Genomic DNA, 7582 nt, shown 5'->3' with positions numbered 1-7582 from the left:
GGAAGTTTTCACATGAGTTCTAGCCTAAGTACTTGTAGGTTTCTATGCGACAAAGTTCACCGTTAATACCTTTTAATGTGATATATATATGCACATCTTTGTGTGTATGTACCTTTGGAGGAAAACTTTTGTAAAATGATAACGAAAGGTAAGTCAACTACAATAGATTCAATTTTCCAAGGCAGTTCAATGTTTACGTGTTTATAGCGATCATAGATGTTTGGATAAACAAAACTGACACGTGCAAGACTCCTAGAGGTTCTTTCACTAGTAGTCATAGATGTTTGGATAAATAAAACTGACACGTGCAATACTTCTAGAGGTTCTTTCACTAGTAGTCATAGATGTTTGGATAAACAAAACTGACACGTGCAAGACTCCTAGAGGTTCTTTCACTAGTAGTCATAGATGTTTGGATAAACAAAACTGACACGTGCAAGACTCCTAGAGGTTCTTTCACTAGTAATCATAGATGTTTGGATAAATAAAACTGACACGTGCAAGACTCCTAGAGGTTCTTTCACTAGTAATCATAGATGTTTGGATAAACAAAACTGACACGTGCAAGACTCCTAGAGGTTCTTTCACTAGTAATCATAGATGTTTGGATAAACAAAACTGACACGTGCAAGACTTCTAGAGGTTCTTTCACTAGTAATCATAGACGTTTGGATAAATAAAACTGACACGTGCAATACTTCTAGAGGTTCTTTCACTAGTAGTCATAGATGTTTGGATAAACAAAACTGACACGTGCAAGACTCCTAGAGGTTCTTTCACTAGTAATCATAGATGTTTGGATAAACAAAACTGACACGTGCAAGACTCCTAGAGGTTCTTTCACTAGTAATCATAGACGTTTGGATAAATAAAACTGACACGTGCAATACTTCTAGAGGTTCTTTCACTAGTAGTCATAGATGTTTGGATAAACAAAACTGACACGTGCAAGACTCCTAGAGGTTCTTTCACTAGTAATCATAGACGTTTGGATAAATAAAACTGACACGTGCAATACTTCTAGAGGTTCTTTCACTAGTAGTCATAGATGTTTGGATAAACAAAACTGACACGTGCAAGACTCCTAGAGGTTCTTTCACTAGTAATCATAGATGTTTGGATAAACAAAACTGACACGTGCAAGACTTCTAGAGGTTCTTTCACTAGTAATCATAGATGTTTGGATAAACAAAACTGACACGTGCAAGACTCCTAGAGGTTCTTTCACTAGTAATCATAGACGTTGCTGATTTATCTTTTAAAATCAATGCAAAACTACCCCGTGAGGTAAATATACAATAAAGACACTAAAACTGCGCTTTAGGCGTATTTATACCAATTTGAATATAATAAAACTTCCTAATTATATTAAACTATCCTCTAAATGACATGAGGCCAGTTTAAGCCTAATAAAACTCAATTGTTAATCTATGTCTTAAATGTCAGGTCATAAAATTAAGTAGTTAAATTAATCTTTGCTTTAAATATCATGGTAAAAAGTTAAGTAAAACTCAGTAGTTAAGTTAAATTATTCTTTAAATGTCATCTTACCACATTAAGTACAACTCAGTAGCAACAGTTAAGTCGTGTTAAGTTTAAATGTTATCTCAACGTTTAAGTATTTATTTAAATACAGTAGTCAAGTTAAGCTGTGCGTTATATGTAATATATAACTAGAAGGTAATATATCTTTATTCAAGGATATTCACGTAACTTGTACAAGTTTCGTGCTGGTATTCCGATTAAGTTATGGTATTCTTGTAAATCGGATGTGAAATGTACTCTGTTAATCCTTTCGCTTAAGGCCCCCAATGGCTTGTTTGTTTTTAATTTCGCGCAAAGCTACTCAAGGGCTATCTGCACTAGCCGTCCCTAATTTAGCAGTGTAAGACTACAGGGAAAGCAGCTAGTCATCACCACCCACTGCCAACTCTTGGGCTACTCTTTTACCAACGAATAGTAGGATTGACCGTAACGTTATAACGCCCCCACGGCTGAAAGGCGAGCATGTTTGGTGCGACAGGGATGCGAACCCGCGAACCTCAGATTACGAATCGCACGCCTTAACCCACCTGGCCATGCTGGCAATGGCAGCGCGGTATGTCTGCGGAGTCACAACGCTAGAAATCGGGTTTCGATATCTGTGATGGGCAAAGTAGAGATAGCCCATTGTGTAGCTTTGTTCTTAACTACAAACAAACAAACCTTTCGTTTAGATAAATGTTGCGTAGAGCAAAGGCTAGAAGAGTGCATTACTTTGGCATTCCATCTGTACATATACCTGAAACAGGAGACCCCATTTCAAAGGGTGACACAGGTATTTGTACAAATTGAAACCAATATAAGTTTAAAGTTCCTCTCGCTTTAAATTGTATTTAGTATAATAGGTGATATTGGATTCTTCTATACTGTACCTTAACGTAATATGTCTGTTATGTACATTACTGAATTTTATATTATTTATGGTTTAGATAGGTTGGATTTAACAACATTAATCCAAACTGTACATATCTGTTAAAGACAGATTTGATACGTGATTTATAAGTTTTAAGAATACCTTATCAAAACTTCTGTTATTTTACTTTCAATATCATGTTTTTGATTAATCAGATAAGATTTGTATAATTGCTGAATATAGTTGATCAAGCTACCTAGAATAGGGGCTCTATATAGGTACAGACTTGGTAAAATAGACATTTTAATGTCCTATTTGATGCATCGTTCTTCTACTGAATAAAAAGAGGTTGGACATTAATGATTGCTATAGAAGACTCTGGGAAACTCTTCAAGATAGTTACGCCATAGTCAAATGTTTTGTCCAGAAATGGCATGCTTATTAGATACATGTTAAGTAGAATAGAACTAACTATCCCTTCCCGTAGAACGTCCAGAGTAAAATACATTAATATTAACATGTCTCTCATGAAAAAAGTTGTAAAATCAGAGTATATTATCCCCTGATTATTGCATTTAGACATTTGGAACCGGAAGCTATTATGTCATCCTTCATGAGAAACGTTTCTTCATCGAGAAGACACGTTCATGTGCAATTATTTTTGTAGAAATATTTTATAATTGCTTTGGTAAGCGCAATTAATGGTCAATGTTTTGCTCAAATCTCCCAGATCGTTCGGAATTTCGGGTAATTTATATCCAATACCAGAAGAATTAAAAATGTAATTATTTTTGTACGTAGAAAACTTGTAAGGCTTAATCAATGATTTGTATATTTTTGGTTTATTCGTTGTCCATCCTTCCTTATGATACAATGGCTTGTTTCCAAAAGCATCGTATACTTTTCTAAACATTAAAGGTAAATTAAACAACATTACTGTTAGATGTTATTATAGCTAGGTCAGAGTTTAGGTTAAAAATGTTACACTAGATAGGTGCATAGTGACCATGAACTTGATATCTTATACTGAAATATCGTATAAACAGAAATCTAGAATATGCAAGACTAGATATTATGTTTGCTTGTGCGAGAGGTACACGTACATGTATATGAAGACAAATTAAATCAGCTAAAAGTATTAGTTTATTGAAAAAGAACAACAAATGATAAACTTTTTCTTCAGAAAAATAAAATATTAAGAAATAAAGAAGTTCGAAAGGTTAGTTCTATTTAATTTATGATTTAGAGTAAATGTACTGTTTACATGTATTGATATAAATCATGTGTATTATCTTACAATGAGTAAGGCCCACACTATTGTTAATTATGCATTTATGTTTATGATGTTTAACGAATAATCTCTTTCTTGAACGTCTTTTTGAACGAACGTGATATGTATTCAGTCTTTCTTGTAGCTTTATCATGTACTGGTGACGACTGGTGTATAGTCATGCTTTCTTCTTCAGAATAAAATAATGTGTTATGGTTAATATTAACTGGAAAACTGGGTGTGAATAGTGTGTCATTATTCTTAAAACGTGCAGTTACATTTAGGGTGTGATTTGAATGTGTCTGCCTTTTGTTTGTGCAGTATGGAGTATTGTTTAGTGTGAATATAGGATATATTGTGTTGTTTAGTGTAAATATAGAGTGTATTATATTGTTTAGAGTGAGTTACAGAGTAAACTGTGTTGTTTAGTGTAAATATAGAGTATATTATATTGTTTAGTGTGAGTGTAGAGTATATTGCATTGTTTAGTGTGAGTGTATATTGTATTGTTTAGTGTGAATATATGGTATTGTTTAGTGTCAGTATAGGGTATATTGTGTTGTTTGTGAATCGTTTTAGGTGTTTCCGAAAAACAAAGGGTGGGTTCGTATAAAAGTTATCCCAGTTACCTTTCTCTAATCTTTTTGGTTTATTACGTAATATGTTTCTGGGCGTGTTTGTATTTTATTATTAGGTGTCTTTGTTCAGAAACGTATTGTTAGTATTTTTGTTTTCACGTTACTTCATAGTGTGTTATATACGAGTTGGAATGACAACTTCTGTAGTTGCTCTGTTGTGAGTATTTTGAGATATTTTAATTTACTAATTTAATAAGGCAGTCATTGATTGTGCGACAGTAATATCCTATGTGTGAAAGTTTACCAGCTGTAGTGGTTAGTTAACATCTAAGATAAAAGCGTCTACCATGTAGTCTCCTTGTAATTATAGCTGGGTTGTAGAATAGGTAAAATATATTGCGTGTTAGGTTTCAGTTTAGGCTGAAATACATAGGTAGATAGTCATTATCAACGTCATATTCGACGAGGAAAATACAAAGATATGATGCCCTATGGATGAGTACAAACATGAGTCTAGAATAACACTGAAATATTGTGCATAACGAATGCCACATAAAGTGTTATTATTGTAGGTAGACATTATGATTGTCTACGGGTGTTTGTGTTTTTTCTTATAGCAAAGTCACATCAGGCTATCTATTGTGCCCACCGATGGGAATCGAAACCCTGATTTTAGCATTGTAACTCCGTAGATTTACCGCTGTACTATCGGGGACAATTGTCTAGGAAATCAAGTAAAGGCCTTCTTTAGTAATAATGCATCCAAAGATTGTATTCTTAATACTGAAGTCGCCTGTTATGGCGAAAACTTTAGAATAGGTAAGCGCTTTAAAATGGAAGACAATATCAATACGACGTTTTGGAGGACAGTATATATATATATATATATTTGTTTGTTTTTTACTATAACCAGTTCGCTACGGTAAATTATAGTTTCACAATATATCATTAGTTAAGAATGAACAATGTAATGGAAAGTGCAACATAGCGACCATTCGCATATATTGAATGTAAATTAGTGAAAATAATTACATTTTAATGAAGTTAAATAGTAAAGTAAGTAAAATCATAAGGAGGGACTGCGTTAAAAACAGAAAATCCAAACCTCTGACTAAATATATATATTTACCATTGGGACAAGCAGGCTGATTTATATTATCAAGGGCATTTAGTAAAGCTTTAATTGTTGCTACAGGTCTCACGTTTTCAGTGAGGTTTATTTGATACCAGTACATGGTCAAAGCGTTCCAAATTGTAGTACTGAGTAATTAAAAATACTGGTACTTTAGTTTTCCCTTTGTTTGTGCACTTTATAAGATTTTGTTTCGTAAGGTTTTTAGTATCCTTGAAATCAATACTTAAATGGACCCGTATAATGATATACGTCTTAGCTCGTTCTGATCTTGGTGTCCATTAGCTTGTTCTGAACTTGGTGTCCATTAGCTTGTTCTGATCTTGGTGTCCATTCTTCCTTGTAAAGTCTTTTAGCCGCTCTTGAATACGTTTCTGTGTTCTTAGAAAGGCTTCTCGAGTTGGTTTGTAACTTAGAAAACGAATATTTGGTTTACATCTTTAGCTAAATCAGGGTCCTTTATAGCTCCTGAACCTATTCTGTAATTACTGTTTGTCTCAATGTCGTTATACTATTGTTTGTGTTTGTATTTGTCAGTTTGATTTTAACTTTTCTGTACATTTTGTGAGTAATGTAACTAGTTTAGTTAAATTTGGGTCTATATAAAGGTATACAGACTTCATATAAGTCAACATTGGCGACTTCAATATTAAGAATACTGCCTTTGAATCCATTAGTGCTAATGAAAGACCTTTACTTAATTTTCTAGACAATTATAATGTTATTCCACAATAATAATACTCTATCTCACATTCGTTATAAAAAGGATTCCAGTGTTATTCTAGACTTATGCTTTGCTGTCTTTACCAATATATACCAAGTCAACTACAATGTTTTCTTAGTTGGTATCAAACTCTTAACTCAACGTAATTAGTTTAATATAGAAGTAGCTGTAATAGAACATTACTTGTTTTCATCCTTCCTGTAGTTGGTCAGAAGAATCTGACTAAAAGCAAGATATTGCCAGTTTTTAAACTCCCTGCCCTGGACCACCCACTGACATCCAGTGTGACTGAGGAGGAAACGCTCTCAGCAGGGAAGTTTGGTGGAGCTGCACTAGAGCTTTCCTTGATGCAGGAATCACCCAACTTTGTATCTGGGTGAGACTAAGCCACTGAGATTAAACGTTTTGTAACATGTTCAAAGAAACAACTTAAAACCTATTAATTATAGAAATTTCCTCCATTAAGGTGTAGATGTCTTTAATAATCACATGATGTGGTACTGTTTCACTTAAGATATCTTTGATTATTATATTTACAAGGGATCTGTGGCTGGTGAAAAACATCTGCAACATCTTATCTAACAGATGAAACACCAATAATGTCAATGCTTAAGTGGCACCTACTCTTGGTTTCTTCGCTTGACTGACAGAGTGATAAGTTGATGAGACCAAATCTTAAGTCAAAGTCTGACCCTCTGTGGTTTCAATAGTTTGCTTCACATCTTAGAGAACTAGTTCTTACCCTACGAGTCACTGCCTCCTCCAGTAGATGTTTACTGTATTCCATGGTAAAGAAAAACCCCTAACTGGCAAACTTAATCCACCAGATTGAAGCCACTGATCGGCAACAATTTTGGTTCTCTGTAAAAAATCTCCACATTTTCTTTCAGTGACTTTGAGAACAAGTTATTACTACAGTTATTACTTTGCACCAAAGTTCATATTCAGAGGTTTTGTCCCAGATATGGGATGGCTGCTTAAAAGCGTGCTTCAGTGTGCTAAATATCTTTATTTTACTGAAAAGTTGTCACACTACCACTAAAAGTTCATATTCATGTGAACGTTCCGGACTTGCTCTTTGCCGGTTGAATAATCACCTGAGGTGTACAAAAACTGACAAAATACTGAGTGTTCTAGCTTTAATACATAATGGTTATGATACTCTTATTAATACTGAAACTTTATATAAATTGAGCATATTAACATATTAATACAGTAGTGCATACATGTACGTGTATGAAAACCATTGATTGAAATACACGATTAATATACGATTGTTGTAGAGAGTTGTTTAAATTAGTAATATAATTTAACAATTAATAACTACTCTGTTTGTAGATAGTACAATACTTTTCTATAATAAAACATACATAAATCTAGCTTCCCGTGCTGTGTTACAACACAATGATGGTTTGTTAAGTTTTCATTGGATGTTTGTGGATTTTATGCGAACAGCCATGGAATTGCTTAAGCCATATTCCGT

At 33.8% G+C, this 7582-nt stretch overlaps 1 long non-coding RNA gene across 1 annotated transcript; it reads left to right on the top strand.

The window, feature by feature from the left end:
* Window positions 1-4346: 4346 nt before the first annotated feature.
* LOC143232002 (uncharacterized) lies at window positions 4347-6560 on the top strand. Its single transcript, XR_013017325.1, has 2 exons — window positions 4347-4460; window positions 6304-6560. It is a non-coding gene; the product is annotated as an uncharacterized LOC143232002 (long non-coding RNA).
* Window positions 6561-7582: the final 1022 nt, after the last annotated feature.

This window comes from Tachypleus tridentatus, chromosome 11, assembly GCF_004210375.1.
Source record: "Tachypleus tridentatus isolate NWPU-2018 chromosome 11, ASM421037v1, whole genome shotgun sequence".
Taxonomy (NCBI): domain Eukaryota; kingdom Metazoa; phylum Arthropoda; class Merostomata; order Xiphosura; family Limulidae; genus Tachypleus; species Tachypleus tridentatus.
The sequence above is the reverse complement of the archived record's forward strand: the minus strand, read 5'-3'. Positions and strand labels throughout refer to the sequence as shown.